The following is a 20,671-nucleotide window of genomic DNA, read 5'->3' on the forward strand; positions in this document are numbered from 1 at the left end:
AGCAATCAACCTTTCTTACAAAAGTTGTGGTTGTCACAAGTAACAAACCCCTTTGAAATTGATAACCGAGTATTCAAACCTCGGGTCGTCTTCTCAAGGAATTGCAGGGAAGTATGTTCTTATTATTGGTTATGAGTTTGTAAATTGGGATTTTGGAAGTAAGGAGGGAATATGTTATATAACAAGTAAAATAAAATAATAATAATAAAATCTCTTAGCAAGGTATAAGAATTGGAATTCCTATCCTAGTTATCCTTATCAAGTGTGAAGGGAATTGGGTTTTAATCCCACTTGGTCAGCCTTTATTAAACAAAGGAAGGTTAAGTGGACTGATTAGCTTGATTCTCAAGTCCTAGCCAACTCCTGTGGAGAGACTAGTGTTAGAGCAATCCTAGCTAAAGCAAAATCTGCCAATTTCAATCACTTCCTGAGTTTGATAACTCAAGTACTACCAATCACTTGACCAAAGCCAAAAGGGAGAAAAATATCTAAATTAAATTAAAAGCATTAATATAAATAAAGCAAAGCAATCTTAAATCTGAAATACCTCAAATAATATTAAATAAAATATGCAGATCTTAACATGAAAAGTTCATAAGCCAATTGGGCAACATATCTAATACAAGCATTGAAGCATCTGAAAGTAAAAAGAGGAATATAAAGTAAAAGGAATATTAAACCTGGGATTGAGAGTCACTCCTAAAACTAAGAGAAATCCTAAATCCTAATCCTAAGAGAGAGGAGAGAACCTCTCTCTCTAAAAACTACATCTACTCCTAAAATTATGAATTATGAGAGCCTTTTTTATGAATGGATGTATTCCCCCACTTTATAGCCTCTAATCTGTGTTTTTTGGGCCGTAAACTGGGTCAGAAACAGCCCAAAAATCACTGGAGAAGAATTCAAACACGCTAATTTCCGTCACTGTGACGCGGCCGCATGGATTACGCGGTCGCATCGCCTAGCGTCAGGGAAACTATAGTATATTATATATCAAATCGAAGTCCCGGACGTTAGCTTTCCAACGCAACTAAAACTGCATCATTTGGACCTCTGTTGCTAAAGTTATAGGCATTTGAGTGTGAAGAGGTCAGGCTGGACAGCTTAGCAATTTCTCCAACTTCTTGTATTCTTTCCACTTTTGCATGCTTCCTTTCCATCCTCCAAGCCATTCCTGCCTTATAATATCTGAAAACACTTAACATACATATAAAGGCATCAAATGGTAATAAGAGAGGATTAAACATAGCAAAATTAAGGCTAAAGAAGCATGTTTTCAATTATAGCACAAAATCAGGAAGGAAAATTTAAAACATGCGAATTCAATGAATAAGTGTGAGAATAGTGGATAAAATCTACTCAATTAAGTACAAGATGTACCATAAATAGGGGTGCATCAGCTGTCCAGGACCAAAGGCTACGCTTTTCAGCTTTCATTTTTTCAGAATAGGCTACGCTTTTTAACGCTACTGCATCACCTGTAAAGCGTAGCCACATTGCATATCATAGCTACTTTTTATAAGCGTAGCATTAGGTCCCTCTTTTTTTTTGTATACTATAGCTACTGTATATAAGTGTAGCCTTAGGTCTCGTTTTTTTTTTGTATAATGTAGCTACTATATATAAGTGTAGCCTTATGTCTCATTGTTTCTGTATATATATATAATTATCTAATAATTATTAATACAACATAATAGTTAATATGATTACATGTATAATAATTCTGCATTTTTATTTAAATGAGTTGAATATTAAAAAATAAAAATAAATACATAATTATACTAAATAATTTTTTAAATAATAAAAATTATCTCTAACCAAAATATATTTATAATATTGATCCAAAAGTACTAGAATGAAGTTAACTGTAAAAATTCATACATCTCACACTAAAGTAAGCATAGCCATATCAAAACCATAATATCAGTTAGCCAATAAAAGTATCTTCTTATAAAAGTCATTAGTCAACCATACATGTAAAGATTCTAAATAGCACTCTATCTTAGCCAATAAACCACAATAATACTCAGCTTAATCTTCATTGCTTAATCTTCATTGTTACCCTACATAATTATATAGGAAAGTAGTTAAAAAAATATTCATAATGACATTCGTAATTATAAAAATTAAATGGAACACGTAGACATATTAAACCAAGAAAGCATATACTAAAAAAAATAACATGGTCACGGCAAAAGAGGTGAATTCAAGGAATTATGTATTATCTTGTTTCATTCAAACCTTGAAAATCTGCAGGTGTTTCTTTCTTCCATTTCCTTTAACACAATCCTGATATGTCCCTATAGCATTTTTCATGCACTAATTAACCAAACTTTCACACTTAAATGAGATATAGGGACAAATTCATATGTACCAAGTGCACAAAATCAGAAATACAACAACCAGAATTGCAGAAACAAATTTCAGCCATAGCAATACAACTTCAGTGTTAATAATGCCAACAAACATTTTTATCCATAGCAATTAAGGTAAATGCAAGTAAAAAACTATGGAACAAGGAATAGATAAGGACATACCACATCTAAGTTCGGAAAATGAGTTGATCCATGGCCGCTATTCACATCAATCGGAGACTGTTGGGCGTCTTGTAATAAAGCCTCTAGTTCTTCTAGCCTCATTCCTGGTTCCGATCGCTGCAGTATTAACTTGATCATATTTCGCAACCCATGAATCTTTTCATCTTGTTTTTACTGTTTGGCCTCTTGTTTTTGCTGTTGGGCCTCCATTTGTCCAAGTTTATCCTTCAGACTGGACACTTCCTCTTTGTGCTGATTCTTGATTTCATTAATTTTAGCATGTTTTTTTAAATCAGTTTTTGTCACAGATCCTCCATAGAACCTTACCCGACCTGGATGTTCTTTCCCGAATAAGGCCTCAAATGCTTCCTCTTCTGTTTCACCAACAGCTTGGCGGTGTTGGAAGTCTTCCTGCATAGAAGAAACATTTAAAATTGAATTAGTTACCATATCCTAAATTTGAAATGTAATTATGAATGATTCAGTGAACTCTTACCACAGCAGTCTGTGTTTCCTCATCCACTTCTTTCCTCTTCCGACTTGTTCGGGTAGCAATGAACATCTCAAACCTTTTTAGTTCCTCATTTGTTTCCTTTGTTGCTCACTGCAAAATAAGATCTTACTTCGGTTTCTTCCTTCAATTTATGCAAATATAAATTCTAATAAATATAAATCTACTGTTTACCATAGCCACTCGTAGTCTTCCAAAATTGATTTGCCCCATGCGATGTGGAAAATTTTGTTTTTCCTTGTGTTGCTTGCTTATTTAACTTATTGACTGGAAGTGAATAAAAAGTTAGCATAGAGTTACTAACACTTGCAGCATAATGAGTTAGGCAAATCTACTAGCAAGGCTGCATTATTAAGTTAAAGCACTGAAAAATATGTCACATTCACTCGTTAAATATTATTCAAAAATATGAACCTAACTCCACATCTGGTTATACAAACTATTTAATACAATTTATCCATGAAGCGACAATATAGAAGCCCCCAATTTCAAATTTTTCAAAAAAAAAAAATGCTCATGAACAATACCCAAAACCAAGCATAAAAGATCTATTTATAATACATTGGAGCACCTGTTCACATTTTCACAACGTGACATATCTTCTCGTCGTAACAATTTTGAAAACCTCCTTCATCAGATCGAATAGAAGACATAAAGAAAGAATATATAGGGAACACCTCAAGTTAAAAGCACCAACTAACAAGGATATAAGCAACCTCAACTTGCTAAGAAATTTTTTTCTATTAAAAATATATCATATATTACAAAACTTAGTGGACACAATAAGAAAGAATTGACAAGGCAGTGTGTATGGAGGAGGAATAGAAGTATATCTAGGAACCATATCAGAATTAAATGTAATTGACGAAGCAAGATGCCAAATAGGATATTGAGTAACTATAAGCAACGGGTAATAAAAGCAACATGTTCAAAGCAGCAACGGGGAGAGAAAAAAGGAAATCCAGAGTAAGATGGAGTTTCATATTTGTAGTTGTAACTTAAAAAAATAGGAAATCATAAAATCTAAACAAACCAATCCTTTATCTGTGTTACAAGAAAATGTAAGGGGAAAAACTGCAAGAATACTGACACATTCTGTTGGTTCTAGCAGGTTTGAAATCGGAGTAAAAAAGTAGCTAGCCAAGTAAAAAGGCATATAGACATCACATAATGCTAAAACACTTAATAAATTTTCTTTTAATAACAATAATTCACATCCAATCAGTGCTTATTGAGACATCAAAAAACATAATATTGTTAAGTTTTTTCCATAGTCCTTGTATAAATCTCCTTGCAAGTTGTTTTTCCATAGGTTTTCTTCTTCTTTGGCTCTCCTAGTTTCATTCATTAGGAAATAGATTAAAGACTAATTAGTGATGCCAATTAAAAAAAGAAGCATTACAATTTTCAAGAGAACATAGAAAAATAGCAAAACAGTACCTTCTTCATCATCAATGTCCTCCATCACATGTTGATAATAGTCTTTATCAAGTGCCATGCTTTCTTCCCCGTCCTCACCTAGTTCAGTGCTTGGTCCTTCAATTTCCACGTCTATCCCATGTTCCTTTAAGAATTCGTCAATTGTTGTAGCCTTTACTCCTAGCATCCTCTTACCCTTTGTTGATATTCCTTGCTCCAACATTGCACTTTCATTTTGTGGGGTAGTTTCAGGAGAAGGCAAAGTTGTGTCATCTTGTCCTGTTTGAGTCTCTTCATCTATAAGTCGAATATTCTGCTGGCTGCCTTGTAAGTTGAGTAGAACTTGGACAACTCCGCTCTTGGCTTAGATTTGTTGACATGTTGCTGTTCCTTTTACGAATTGCTTCGAGCTTCGTTGTAAGTTCATCTGCCTCCATGTTTGTAGGCTTAGACTTCTTCAAGCCTTGTGTTGATTTTCCATCCTGCACTCCATTCTTGACTTTCTCAATAGTAGGCATAGTCAATAGCTCCTTTCTCTTTTTATTTTCTGGCTGTTGCGAAGGAATATTTGGCTGTACTTCTAAGGTGGTAGGCGTGGAATTAGTCCTTTTGCTAATAGAATCGAATGTGCTTTGCAGATGACTAAAATCCAGCTTCTTTGATGTGGATTTCTTCTGCCCTTTTGGATTTCTCCTTGTCATTAGCAGCTGCAGCTTCCATTTCATATTTATTGCGTTCAGTTACAATCCTTTGTCTCTTAGCCTCAAATTGTCTAAGCAAATTCTTACTTGATGTGGCTTTAAGATCAATAAATTTCTTATTCCTACACAAATAAATTAGTTAAGCAGAGTCAATATACCCATCAAAATCAATATAGAAAAAATGTAAGAGACTGACAAATTAACAAAAAAATAAGTATTACTTACAAATAAAAAGGTGAAAAAGAAAACTTAAGTATACATATGTACATATTAAGAAATAAATTGCTTAGGATGACCAATCAGATTCAGAATCTCCAATGAAGTCTGCCTCATATTCTTGGGCAGAAGTCACTTGGGGAACCATCTCAATAACCGTGGGTCGTAAATCAGTCCTCTCCAGAATAAGTTCATCATCATCAGCTGGTATGGCAGGGCTCATTATACGCTCGTGTTGTTCACTATAGTGTGTTTGACGGGCCTCAGACTCAGATTCGTTGCTTGTTTTAAATCAGTCTCTTCGGACAGTTTCTATAACATAATGTTTGTTATGTTCACATGGATCTTGCACATAAAAACACTGATGTGCTTAAGATGCTAGTATAAAAGGTTCATATTGGAAGCATTTCTTATGGAAGTGAACAAATGTAAGACCATACTTATCTCTCCCAGCATCGTACCATTCACACCGAAATAAGACAACCTTAAAATGCCCAAAATAGTCTAACTCTACTATCTCAAACAACATGCCATAACAAGCTACATTTTCTTGTATTGGACTTTGATCTTTAGCACTTGCAAAGCTTGAAGTTAAAGCAGTTAATGTGACACCATTGTTTTGTGTTTTTCTCCTTGCCTCATGCTCCACCGAATCCATTAATTACATATCCAGAAAATCTTCTTACAACAGAGCTTGGACCTCGAGATAATTCTTTTAGCCAAAAAGGCACATTTGGATCCCTCGCATATGTTTCAAACCACTGCGCGGATGTTTTGTTGTGAACTTTTGCTTTTCTCTATTTTGTTCCCTGCTGATTGTTAACCTCTTCCTCATGCTCTCTATAATTAATAATAGTTAGGTTTGATCTAAAAAATATGGGTGAACTTGATCGGAATAAAAAAAAGTTTAATTAAGTTACCTAACATAATCTGCGGCTTCTTCACAATTGTGTAATACATACACAGGGGCTTGAGCAATTGCTATGTCATCTAGATTAATTGGTACTCCATTTCCCGTGTCTAACGAATGACCTTTGTTAGAAAATAACTTTGATGGCACAACTTCGTCTTCGTTAGGATCATCATCATTCCGAGGCCGCTTATTAAGTCTTGTTTGCACTCCTCCATGCAAGTATCTTGAGCAGAAAGTTAAGCACTCTTCAACCAGATATGCCTCTGCAATAGAACCTTCGGGCCGAATTTTATTGCGAACATATGACTTTAATATACACATGTACATTTCCGGAGGATACATCCAACGAAACTGCACCAGACCTCCCAATCTCACCTCATTTGCTAAATGAATGGGAAGATGAACCATTAGGTTAAAAAAACTAGGGGGAAAGATCCTCTCAAGGTGGCATAATGTTTCCACAATCTTTAAATCCAGTAGATCCATCTCTTCTAGTGTGATGAAATTTTTGCACAAGCAAAGAAAAAAGGAACTTAGTCGAATCAACGGAATGGACACATGATCAGGAAGGATACTTTTAATCGGTAATGGTAGTAAATAGTGAAGCATAAAGTGAGCATCGTGGGTCTTATACCTAGAAACTTTTCTTTCTCCTAGATGTACACAGCGTGATATATTTGAAGCACTACCATCAGGTAGCTTTGTTGTCTTCAAAACACCACAAAAAATTGACTTCTCTGTAGTAGTCATAGAAAAGCAAGCCTTTGCCAACTTTGTTCTCTTGCCGTTATTCACCTCCTTTGGTTGAAAATTTTTCCAGATACCCAAATTTTTTAAGTCATATCGAGCATTCAAATGGTCTTTTGTCTTGCCTGGGATATCCAAGAGAGTTCCAATTACACTGTCAAGTATGTTCTTCTCTATGTGCATGACATCTAAGTTGTGACGCAATGGGTTCTTGTGTCAGTAAGGCAATTCAAAGAAAATTGATCTTTTTTTCCAATTCCATGGGAAACTATTTGATGTACTTTGCTTCTTCCCAAAGACATTCTCAACATTTTGTAGCATCTCAAAAATTTCAGTTCCTTCTATAACAGGTGGAGGGGGTCTTAATTCCTACTTCCCATTAAAAGACCTTGTATTGGTTCTCCATGGATGATCCATGAGTAAAAAGACACGATGGTCCATATAAACTGTCTTTCAACTATCTTTTAGTTGTAAGCTACAGGTATTTTTGTTGCAACAAGGGCAAGCCAATTTTCCCTTTGTACTCCACCCAGACAACATAGCATAAGCAGAAAAATCGTTGATTGTCCACAAAAGAGCTGCCCGCATTTGAAAGGTCTCATTCTTTGACGCATCATAAGACCCCTATTTCCCACAACCACTTCAAGTATTCTATCAATGGTTGTAGATACACATCAATGTCTTTACCAGGTGATTGTGGCCCAGGAATAAGCAAAGAAAGCATACAATATTCGGCTTTCATGCACATCCACGGAGGCAAGTTGTATACCATCAGCATCACGGGCCACGTGCTCTATGAAATGTTCATGCTACGAAATGAGTTGAACCCATTACTTGACAAGCCTAGTCTAATATTGCGAGATTCTTTTGCAAATTCTTCATCCATTTCATCAAGGTTCTTCCATGCCAAGCCATCAGTAGGATGCTTTAATATCCCATCTTTTACGCGCTCCTCATCATGCCACCTCAGACTAGCTGCCGTCTTTGAGCACATAAATAATATCTGAAGTCTTGGAATTATAGGAAAGTATCTCAGAGTCTTTGCAAGAATAGGACGACCTTTCTTGTCAGGTTGGTTCTCGCTATTATCACTAGAATTTTCAGTATATCGAGAAGTTCCACACATACGACATTGTTTTTCATCCTTTAGTTCTTTTCTATACAAGAGGCAATCATTAGGACAAACATCAATTTTTTTAGAGTAAAGTATCATTTTTGTCCCCAACATTTGGGGTAAATCCTATTTGTGTCCCTAACGTTTAAATCGTCCTATTTGTATCCCTAACGTTTGTAAAAGTGATTCAATGTTATCCTGCCATCAATTACACATCATGAGCGCTTTAGTTTGAGTTTTAAAAATCAATTCTTGAAGTTAGAATATAAATGTCTGGGATAGAACCGATGATCTACTCCGAAAAATAGCTCATCAGATGTTGAAACTAATTTCTACAACATTTACATAATTCACTTTTCTAGGGACATAATTGAATCTAAACACAAATAGTGGGTATAATATTAAAATCGAACACATCCAAGTGAGACTTAATTGAGAATGAATACATCCAAGTGAGAATAATTGAAAAATATAATCTGATTTGTTAGTATAATTGATAGTAGGATAACATTGAATCACTTTTATAAACGTTATGGATACAAATAGGACGATTTAAATGTTAGGAATATAAATAGGACTTATCTCAAACGTTGGGGACAAAAACGATACTTTACTCATTTTTTTATAATCCATACCTAAATCTCTTATCATAGCCTTTGTCTTATAGAAAGATGAAGGTATGTTAATGTCAGGCATTGCCTCTTTCAATAGCTCAAGAAGTAAAGTGAAGGAAGCATTGCTCCAACCGTGCAAACACTTTAACAAGTACAGACCGATGGTATAAGATAATGTAGAAAATTTCTTGCAACCCGGGTATAACTCTTGACTTGTCCCATCTATTAAATTGTAAAACTTTTTAGCCTCTTCATTTTGACCTACAGTAACACCCTTAGCATGAGATACATCTCCAAATGCATCATTAAGCAGTCCTTTGATGTCATTGCGTGCACCTTCTTCATCATCCGTGTCATCGTCAACCGCCATTGGGATTGCCCATTCGCCATGATTAATCCATGTTCTATATCCTTTAACAAATCCATTGGCTACTAAATGGTCAAATACCACATCTCTTCTATACCAATTCATGTTACAACACCTCTTACAAGGACATTGAATTTGTCATCCATCCGGTACTCCCTCAGAGTATGCAAAGTCTAAAAAACTAATAACACCATTGATATACTCTTCGCTATACCTCGGTAGATCCATCCAATCCATTGGCATATCACAAAACCTAATTGATAATTATTAAATTTTTTAGGAGAAAAATTTATAATGGGTCGCAAAGTGAAGATAACAAGAATGGAGGAGGAATGGTGTTATTCGCTATAAAGGGAATGGGCAATGAAAAGGACTTTCAAAGCCTTGTAATTAGGTTGGGAAATAGTTCCTAGTCTTAGAAGTAATTCTCTAGAAACCCATTGAGGTAAAACAAATAAAGAGAAACATAGAATTATAGTACAAATATAATAAGTTAAATTGCAACCTCAAAACTAACAAATCAAGAGAATTAAAGTAAGCATTGTACCTTGCCATGACACGATCAATGTTTTGACAAAATCTGCTTGGAAGACCTTAACCAAAAACTTTCGCCTTCAATCTTAATCACGAATAACTGTAAAAATTAAAGACAAAAATAATTGTAATTGCCATATGCAACCATTTAACCACGAATTCAGCACAATCATCATTTAGCAAGAATTAAATTGATATAATCAAACAAATTTGGGACCCAATAGCAGCAGCAGCAATTAAATCATTCAAAAGATAACGACAAAACAATAAAATTTTTAGTGTATAAATATGGCTATTAATTAGAATTCCATTGATCACATTGAATTTGTGAATAAAGGAAAACAAAAGGGCATTGGGCTATATGAAGAAAGTGATAATAATAAGAAAATAGACATTTCAGTGTTGGAAAGATGTAACTGGCATGCAGAACAAGATAAACACAATAATAATACACAACCTTTAATTTGCTGCAAAATTATTTAAAGCAATCAATCAAATTTTGAAAGTATTTAGGATTAAACGGGCGTCCTGAGATTTCTTTTAAGTTTAGTGAAATTTTTTATTCACAAAATATATAATAGTTTTCTTCAAACTTATTTAGTATTATTGCACCTGAAACTTATATCTTATAATAAAACCTAATAACATCATTATATATATTGTAAACAAAGTTTAAAAAAATCAATATAATTCAGACAACAGAAATTACTTCATGGTAATGAATTTCCTTAAATCTAGATATTTATTTTGTTTTTACTTAAGAGAGCAATTTGAATTGGATATTTTAAATAAATAAAATAATTATAGTATTTATTCAAACCGATATTTACAACACTGCAAACTAATAATATATATTTGTAAATAAAATATGTTTAATTTTTTTAAAACATATATTTCGTTTGTACTATATAAATATTTTGTTTACATTTATTAGTAAATATTAGATTTACTTAAAAGAAATTGGGATCTAATTGAAAATTTGACTTGTTGCTATGTACAAAATATAGTACCATTTAATGTGATAAAATCATAGCTCTAGTTTCTAAGGATGCCTCTTAGCTGGGACAGAAAAACTTAAAAGGCAAGCATTATATGCAGAAGCTCATGATCCAAGCCAGCCTAAGGCTATATAGAATTATAGATGGTTTCATTTCATTTATATATTCATTCTAATTTTTTGAAAGAGTGATGCAAACTGTCCCATGTTCTATTATATAAGCTAAAGCGTACAAAAATAAAAAACAAGACAGATGCACAAGACAGGTGCACAAAATTTACTGTTACATATATTTTTTAATTTATTAGACAAATTATTCTTATTGCCAACAACAAGATCACCGCACACAAGTAGATAGTGATAGCATTATTTTCGATAACAAGGTAGCACCTAAGCTTTTAACTTAGAATTGTACTTAGATTGAAGCAGGGCCAGAGGGTCTTTAGGCAGTGTTTGGATTGTGTCAAATACAAAAAGAAAGAGATCTATTTAAAAGACATTCTCTCAGTCTCTGTTCCATTGTTTCCATATTTGCATTCCGGAACACAATCCAAACAGAGCCTAAGGATGCACAATGGCTCTCATCGTTTTCATGGAAGCACCAGCATTACCAGAATCAAGGGGGAAGAAAAAGGGGGTAAAGCTCATATCTAACATAACAAGAATTATATAGCACTCTATAGTCTTTACGATTGTTACAAAATGTGGGAAAGTTGCTCACCGAAATAGCCAAACACATGGCATAAGATATCTTAGACAAGTCCCTTCTTATTTTGGCACAACAGCTTCTACTCTAATAGCCCCAGCTGGATAGAAGATGATTGTAGAGGCTGGGTGGGTAGCGGTGAGCACTGACTTCTTGTGATGTTTCTATAATCAAATGACTAAAAGAAGTAAAAATAAAAATAAATAAATAAGTTCTTCATATACTTCAAGTAATCAATGGAGCAACTTTATTCTTGCTCTATAAATAAATAATAAACATCTACAAATAAGGGAAGACAAAGAATGGAGATGATAAAATGCAATATTAAGGCAAGAGAAATTATTTTCGCTGCCAGCATAACATAATTAAAGCACCAATACTCGTTGAACAGACAAGAAAATGTTGAGATAATGGGTCTGAAAAAGCGAAGAAGGAAGAAGGAAATTGAGTATATGTATATATTGGCAATTTATTTATATCAATGTGATATGATGTGTTCTACGTGTGATATAAAAGAGACAGCACTAATCACTATGTACAATAACAATTAGAGTATTAATCTTAATTAATAAGGAAATAAATCATAGAAAGAATCTTTCTCTGCCCATTAAAAACAATTGTTTCGTGATCATATGTAAAAGAAGCTGTCACTGCATGAACCTAGCACAAACATAACACCATTATACAAAGCTTCTTCCCACTCATAACACCAGAGGAGTGGCGACAAAGACAGCAGACATTGGTGGTGCTGGGTGAGCAGTGAGAAGCAGTTAGAAGATGATGGCAAAAGAAAAATCACAGTATAGAAATCATAGTAACAACCTAAATAGAAAATCATATTAAAAACAAAAAAATGGAAAAAGAAAAATAAGAAGAATATGAATCAACTAATAGAATCAACCAACAGAATAGAATCACAGTAATAACAAGTTAACTACAATAATTAAAACAGAAAACTCAAGTAATAACATAAATTAGAGATGTAAGATTCTGCTTGAAAGGGTACCAAAAATTTTCAATCAATCCAACTTGAAAGACACAAGATTCTACAAAACCACTATTTTTCAATGTGTATATCTATAAACCAATTTGCAGAAACTGGTTTCACATTCTAATGCGAAAGAAACCAAATTTACTCACAGAAATTAATTTTCATGAATTGAAATTTTTAAACTTTTAAATTCACTTAGTCATTCATTTCTTCTTCCTTTTACTCCAAATATGTCCACCTTCTCTTTTTTTTAGTATTAACAATTTGTCTGTACATTGGAAGGAAAGAAAAAATACCAAGCAATATCATTCCATTTAAAACCCTTAGCGTGTAAAAGTGATCACATCTATTATAATTAAAGAAAATCAATTATATTAATATATGAAGTTAGAATAAATAAACAAAAAGCATACATATACAGGACTAGTGTTCAATAAACAATAGAGATGTATCGATGTACAATTTGAGCATCTGAGGCCTCTGCTCTGCTGCATCTAATTAAAGGTGGCATCATTGAATCACTAAATTAATTAATTGTTCAATATTGAAAGCAGGTGCAAGAAAATGGTGATGATATCTTGATAGATGGCGATTGCACCCCAAATTTTAATTCAGATTACTAATGTACATCCAATGCAGACTAGATACATTTCAATAAATAAGAGCATTTGGTTAATTAGATACTTGCTGTACCATCCATTCGTTCAAATTAGATGCTGCAGATACATAAGATTGAAAAATGAAGTAAATTAACCAAAGGTTACATTATTTAGTTCTACTTTGGAGGAAACAAACCATAATAATCAAATTACAGTTCAAGATTAAGGTTTTAGCCACATCTGAACACATTCTAGATAACAAAATTTAGTTTCACAAAATTATAACCTAAACTCAAAGTAACTCGGTCATGTGGCGCTTATCAGTTTATTCAGTTATAATCAGCTGTATTTACAACCCTCTGAAAATTTTATTTTTCTCCCATTTAAAACCGTTTGCAGTGTTCTGGTCTATAATTTTTAAGCAATAGACACAGGAACATCTCAATGAAATCATAAAAAATAATAAGCAAATATTGAGTAATGCCGTCAGTTCTTCTTATTTTATGTATATATAAAAGGAAAAGAAATTATGAAATTCTAACTATATTTTGGGGTAAACGGTATAATGTCTTATCTCTTTTGTTGTACTGTTGTAAGTTAATCAAATCTTAATTGATTAGACATGTAAGTAATAAGCTTTATAAAAGTTTAGATAATTTTTTTTCTTGATGTGTTGAACTACTCACAGACCATAAATATAAAATATATAAGTATATAACCTATTATAAGCCATCATAACAATGGAATACCAGGTGGACTAGTTGAAACTGAGACCAAGATACACAACAAATGCAAGAAAGTATAAGATAAATTACTTTAATCCATTTATTTTCACACTGGTGAGGGCAACAAAAAATAAACAATTTCTAGTAACAAGATAATCTACTAAAAGCTTATTTGATTTCAATCACGAATACCATGTCATCAATTCAAAAACCCTTTACAACAAAGCACATTCAAGCAGTTACTTGCAAAGCTTTAATATATCTCACAATGTACAATCAAGTAGTTAACCTCACAACACAAATTTAGGATTAAATAGATCATCAATTTTCCTCCATTGACCAATGGGTCAAACACAAAACCTAACTTACATGGAATTTAGGCGATTTTAAGGCTTCAAATCTAGTATTTTTATAGCACAAAGCTGAAATTTCCAAACCCAGAACTAATTTCCCGAACTAACAATGAGCTAGGATCAAGCAAAAATGAAAATTAACATAGCAACAACACCAAAACTCTTTTCAATTAATCCATAAAGATTAGAACTTTAAACAGCAAGACAATAATTTTGCATGCAGAATTGGGTATTCGATGGAATCAACTTAAAATGTCATCGGACCCAAATACGATTTCAACAACAAAATGGCGTATCTGGCTCATGCATCAACTTGGTTACTCTCAGATTTCAACATTCTAATTGAAATACAAGAAATAAATAAGAGCATAGTTATTGTGTTTCTGATTACCAAGCGATTGAGTAAGTGGCAGGCCCAAAGAGCAGTACAGTAGCGCCTTGCGAGGCCGTAGAGCCGAAGCGGTAGCGAAGCTCAGGTGGTGATGCAAGTGCGCAGTGAGCATAGTAGCCCCTCGGGCATCAGTAACTCAGCAGATAGAGAGCTTGAGACCAATGGACTTCTTATTGATGAATCTCGCGACCTCTTAGCTAGAGACTGGGAGAGAGGGGAATTTCTGCGTAGATGGACTTGCCAAGCTAGGGCTTCATATCAACTCGGTACAGTCTTCAGAGAAAGAAGAGGAATTTATAACTTGGTACATCGATCTCAATAGTTTTCTAAAATTGGAACCCTAAACCTCTCTAATTTCATAATCAAATAGAAATTAATACTTACCTAATCGACGATGTAAGCACAGAGAGGATGACGAGAAGCACAGAGATCGACGATGGTATGGACGACGCGCGATGATCAGTGCAGGAAGGTTCACGACGGTGTGAGCTTCACGGTCTTCACGACGGTGTGGCGCTGAGTGGTGAGTGGGGACTGGGGTACGATGATCTTCGCGACGGTGAGGGTTCATGATCTTCACGCAGTGCAGGAGGCAGGGTTTTCTGAAAGGGTTTTCTTTATGTTTTGGACTTGGAGGGTTTTCTTCTCTACTGAAAGGGTGACTCTGAGCTTTGGAGGGAATGAAAATTTTCACTATGTGTGAGCTTACAGAGTGTGTGTGCTTTACACCAGGAAAAAGTTAAGAGGAGGGAAAAAACTGACTAAGTGTTAAATTTTTTGCTCTAGACACATTAGCTATCACTTTTAAAACGCACCCAAAACTTAATAAATAAGCTACTCTCTAAAAGTGTCCCCTTTGATACGAAAAGTGAACCTATAGATATCAACCTACGGCTACGCTTTATAAGTGATTTCTAAAATACCTAAGGCTACACCTTTTAAATGATACCACAATTGTGTATCCTTTTCTCATATAAAAAGGCAACACGGAGAAAAGCGTAGCCTATTATATGAATAGGCTATGCTTTTCAAATATAGCTTAAAAAAAGTGTGGCTGAATGAGTATTTTTCTTGTAGTGCCAAGAAGTTCAAATTTGAGACACTCATGACAAAACAACAAATATAGGGGCGAATCTGAGAGAAGACTTAAAGGAACTACTAATAAAGCTCCTAAAAGATAACTCCGACCTCTTTGCATGGAAGGCCACCGACATGCCTGGTATTCATCCCGGACTAATGTGCCACAAGTTAGCTGTATACCCAGGGTCTTGATTCACCCGAAAACTGTCTCTCAACAATTTTCTACCAGCAAGTGCACCGGATTGTCGTCAAGTAAAAACTCAATGTAGAGTGAGGTCGAATCCCACAGGGATTGGTTGGTTAATCGACGTTAATTGGAGAATTGTTCTAGTTGAGCTAAATCAAAATTGAAATTGGGATTGTGAAAAGTAAAATTGACGGGAAACTTAAATTGCAAGAAATTAAATGACAGAAATTAAATTGCAAGAAATTAATTGACAGAAGCTTAAATTGCAAGAAATTAAATGGGAATTGGCGTTTAGCATGAAATTAAAGAACCAGAATATAAAAGAACGGGTAGATCAGAGATGGGAAAGCTCATTGGAGTCAGGAGATATTATAATTCTCCCGATCAAATTCATTTTCATGTATTCCTTAATTAATGCATTCATTGATCTCCTTGGCAATCTTAGGTGATTAGATCCCAATTCCTTGGCAATCTAATTGGTGCGCGGAAATCGTGGCGGTTCATTCCTTGGTAACGGCGCTGAAAACTTAACACGCACGTTCATAATCTTAGTTCTTTGTCACAACTTCGCACAACTAACCAGCAAGTGCACTGGGTCATCCAAGTAATAAACCTTACGTGAGTAAGGGTCGATCCCACAGAGATTATCGGCTAGAAGCAAGCTATGGTCACCTTGTAAATCTCAGTTAGGCGGATTCAATTGATTATGGAGATTTAGTAATTAAAAGATAAATAAAATATAAAATAAAGATAGTGATACTTATGTAATTCATTGGTGAGAATTTCAGATAAGCATATAGAGATGCGTTTGTTCCTCCTGAACCTTTGCTTTCCTATTGTCTTCATCTAATCATTCATACTCCTTTCTATGGCAAGCTGTATGTTAGGCATAACCGTTGTCAATGGCTACATCCTTTCCTCTCAGTGAAAATGGTCCAATGCACTATCACTGCATGGCTAATCATCTGTCGGTTCTCGATCATACTGGAATAGGATCCATTGATCCTTTTGTGTCTGTCACTATGCTCAGCACTCGCGAGTTTGAAGTTCGTCGCAGCCATCCCTTCCCAGATCCTACTCGGAATACCACAGACAAGGTTTAGACTTTCCGGATCTCAAGAATGGCCGTCCATGGATTCTAACTTATACCACGAAGATTCTGATTAAGGAATCCCAGAGATACTCATTCAATCTAAGGTAGAACGGAAGTGGTTCTCAGGCACGCGTTCATAGGTTGGGAATGATGATGACTGTCACGATCATCACATTCATATTGAGGTGCGAATGAATATCTTAGAATCGGAATAAGCTTGAATTGAATAGAAAAATGATAGTACTTTGTATTAATTCATGAGGAACAGCAGAGCTCCACACCTTAATCTATGGTGTGTAGAAACCCTACCGTTGAAAATACATAAGAACAAGGTCTAGGCATGGTCGAATGGCCAGCCTCCCAAGGAGAGTTCAATCATCAAAACATGATCAAAAGATGATCCGAAGATGTAAATACAATAGTAAAAAGTCCTATTTATGCTAAACTAGTTACTAGGGTTTACAAAGATAAGTAAATGATGCAGAAATCCACTTCTGGGGCCCACTAGGTGTGTGCTTGGGATAAACATTGAGCTTTACACGTGTAGAGGCTTCTCTTGGAGTTGAACGCTAGCTTGTAACCTGTTTCTAGCGTTTAACTCCACTTTGCAACCTGTTTCTGGCGTTTAACTCCAGAATGCAGCATGGAACTGGCGTTAAACGCCAATTTTCGTCATCTAAACTCGGGCAAAGTATAGACTATTATATATTGCTGGAAAGCCATGGATGTCTACTTTCCAACGCAATTGAGAGCATGCCATTTGGAGTTCTGTAGCTCCAGAAAATCCACTTTGAGTGCAGGGAGGTCAGAATCCAACAGCATCTGCAGTCCTTCTTCAACCTCTGAATCTGATTTTTGCTCAAGTCCCTCAATTTCAGCCAGAAAATACCTGAAATCACAGAAAAACACAAAAACTCATAGTAAAGTCTAGAAATGTGATTTTTATTTAAAAACTAATAAAAATATACTAAAAACTAACCAAATCATACTAAAAACTATGTAAAAACAATGCCAAAAAGCGTATAAATTATCCGCTCATCACAACACCAAACTTAAATTGTTGCTTGTCCCCAAGCAACTGAAAATCAAATAGGATAAAAAGAAGAGAATATACTTTAAATTCCAAAATATCAATGAAACTTAGCTCCAATCAGATGAGTAGGACTTGTAGCTTTTTGCCTCTTGAATAGTTTTGGCATCTCACTTTATCCATTGAAGTTCAGAATGATTGGCATCTATAGGAACTCAGAGTTTAGATAGTGTTATTTATTCTCCTAGTTCAGTATGTTGATTCTTGAAGAAAGCTACTTTATGAGTCTTGGCCGTGGCCCTAAGCACTTTGTTTTCCAGTATTACCACCGGATACATAAATGCCACAGACACATAACTGGGTGACCCTTTTTAGATTGTGACTCAGCTTTGCTAAAGTCCCCAATTAGAGGTGTCCAGGGTTCTTAAGCACACTCTTTTTTTTGCTTTGGACCTTGACTTTAACCGCTTAGTCTCAAGTTTTCACTTGACACCTTCACGCCACAAGCACATGGTTAGGAACAGCTTGGTTTAGCCGCTTAGGCTAGGATTTTATTCCTTTAGGCCCTCCTATCCACTGATGCTCAAAGCCTTGGATCCTTTTTATTATCCTTGCCTTTTGGTTTTAAGGGCTATTGGCTTTTTGCTCTTGCCTTTTGGTTTAAAGAGCTTTTGGCTTTTTTTGCTTGCTTTTTTTCTTTTTCTTTCTTTTTTTTTCACTATTTTTTTCTTTTTTTTTCCTGCAAGCTTTTGTATTCACTGCTTTTTCTTGCTTCAAGAATCATTTTTATGATTTTTCAGATTATCAAATAACATTTCTCCTTTTCATCATTCTTTCAAGAGCCAACATATTTAACATTCATAAACATCAATTTCAAAAGACATATGCACTGTTCAAGCATTCATTCAGAAAACAAAAAGTATTGTCACCACATCAAAATAATTGAACTAATTTCAAGGATGAATTTGAAATCATGTACTTTTTGTTCTTTTATTTTTAAAACAGTTTTTATTTAAGAGAGGTGATGGAGTCATAGGACATTCATAGCTTTAAGACATAGACACTTAAACACTAATGATCATCTAGTAAAGACACAAACATAATTAAATATAAAGCATGGAAACCGAAAATAGAAAATAAATAGACAAGGAGGTTAAGGAATGAGTCTACCTTAGTGAGGGTGGCGTCTTCCTTTTCTTGAAGAACCAATGGTGTTTTTGAGCTCCTCTATGTCTCTCCCTTGTCTTTGTTGCTCCTCCCTCATAGCTCTTTGATCTTCTCTAATTTCATGGAGGATGATGGAATGCTCTTGGTGCTCCATCCTTAGTTGTCCCATGTTGGAGCTTAATTCTCCTAGGGAAGTGTTGATTTACTCCAAATAGTTTTGTGGAAGAAAGTGCATCCCCTGAGGCATCTCAGGGATTTCATGGTGGGGAATTTCCTCATGCTCTTGCTGAGGTCCATGATCTCTTGTTTGCTCCATCCTTTTCTTAGTGATGGGCTTGTCCTCTTCAATGAGGATGTCTCCCTCTATGTCAATTCCAGCCGAATTGCAGAGGTGGCATATGAGGTGAGGAAAGGCTAACCTTGCCCAAGTGGAGGACTTGTCAGCCACCTTGTAAAGTTCTTGAGGTATAATCTCATGAACTTTCACCTCCTCTCCAATCATGTTACTATGGATCATGATGGCCCGGTCTATAGTAACTTCAGACTGGTTACTAGTAGGAATGATTGAGCGTTGAATGAACTCTAGCCATTCCCTAGCCACTGGTGTGAGGTCATGCCTTCTTAATTGAATCGGCTTGCCTCTTGAGTCAATTTTCCATTGAGCTCCTTCCTCACATATGTCTATGAGGACTTGGTCCAACCTTTGATCAAAGTTGACCCTTCTTGTGTAGGGGCGTGCGTTCTCTTCCATCATTGGCAAGTTGAACGCCAGCCTTACATTTTCCAGACTGAAGTCTAGGAATTTCCCCCGAACCATGGTAAGCCAATGCTTTGGATTCGGGTTCACACTTTGATCATGGTTCCTAGTGATCCATGCGTTTGCATAGAATTCTTGAACTATTAGGATCCCGACTTGTTGAATGGGGTTGGTGAGAACTTCCCAACCTCTTCTTCGAATCTCATGTCGGATCTCTGGATACTCATTCTTTTTGAGCTTGAAAGGGACCTCAGGGATCACTTTCTTCTTGGCCACAACTTCATAGAAGTGGTCTTGATAGACCTTTGAGATGAATCTCTCCATCTTCCATGACTCAGAGGTGGAAGCAATTGCCTTCCCTTACCTCTTTCTAGAGGTTTCTCTGGCCTTAGGTGCCATATATGGTTATGGAAAAACAAAAAGCTATGTTTTTACCACACCAAACTTAAAATATTTGCTCGTTCCCGAGCAAAAGAAGAAGAAGAAAAATGGAGGAGATGGAGAGGGGTGTGTATTCGGCCAAGGGAAGAAGAAAGGGTTGTGTTGTGTGAAAATGAAGAAGGAAAGAGGGGTTTATATAGGGGTGGGGTGGGAGTTAGGGTTCGGCCATTAGGGTTGGGTTTGGGAGGGAAAATAGTTTGAATTTTGAAGGTATGTGGGGTTTATTGGGAAGAGAGGATAGAGATGAGTGGTGAAGAGGTGATGGGAAAGAGTGATTGAGGTGATTGGTGAAGGGTATTTGGGGAAGAGAGTTATGAAAAGGTGTGAAGAGGAGAGAAGAATATGTGGGGATCCTCTGGGGTCCACAGATCTTGAGGGGATCCCGTGGGGTCCATAGATCCTGTAGAGGGTTCTGTGGGGGTACACAGATCAAGTGGGGTCAAGGACTTAACATCCCTACTCCAATTAGGCGTGTAAAACG

This window comes from Arachis ipaensis, chromosome B6 (assembly GCF_059453495.1).
Source record: "Arachis ipaensis isolate K30076 ecotype BB chromosome B6, ASM5945349v1, whole genome shotgun sequence".
NCBI classification, from domain to species: Eukaryota; Viridiplantae; Streptophyta; class Magnoliopsida; order Fabales; family Fabaceae; genus Arachis; species Arachis ipaensis.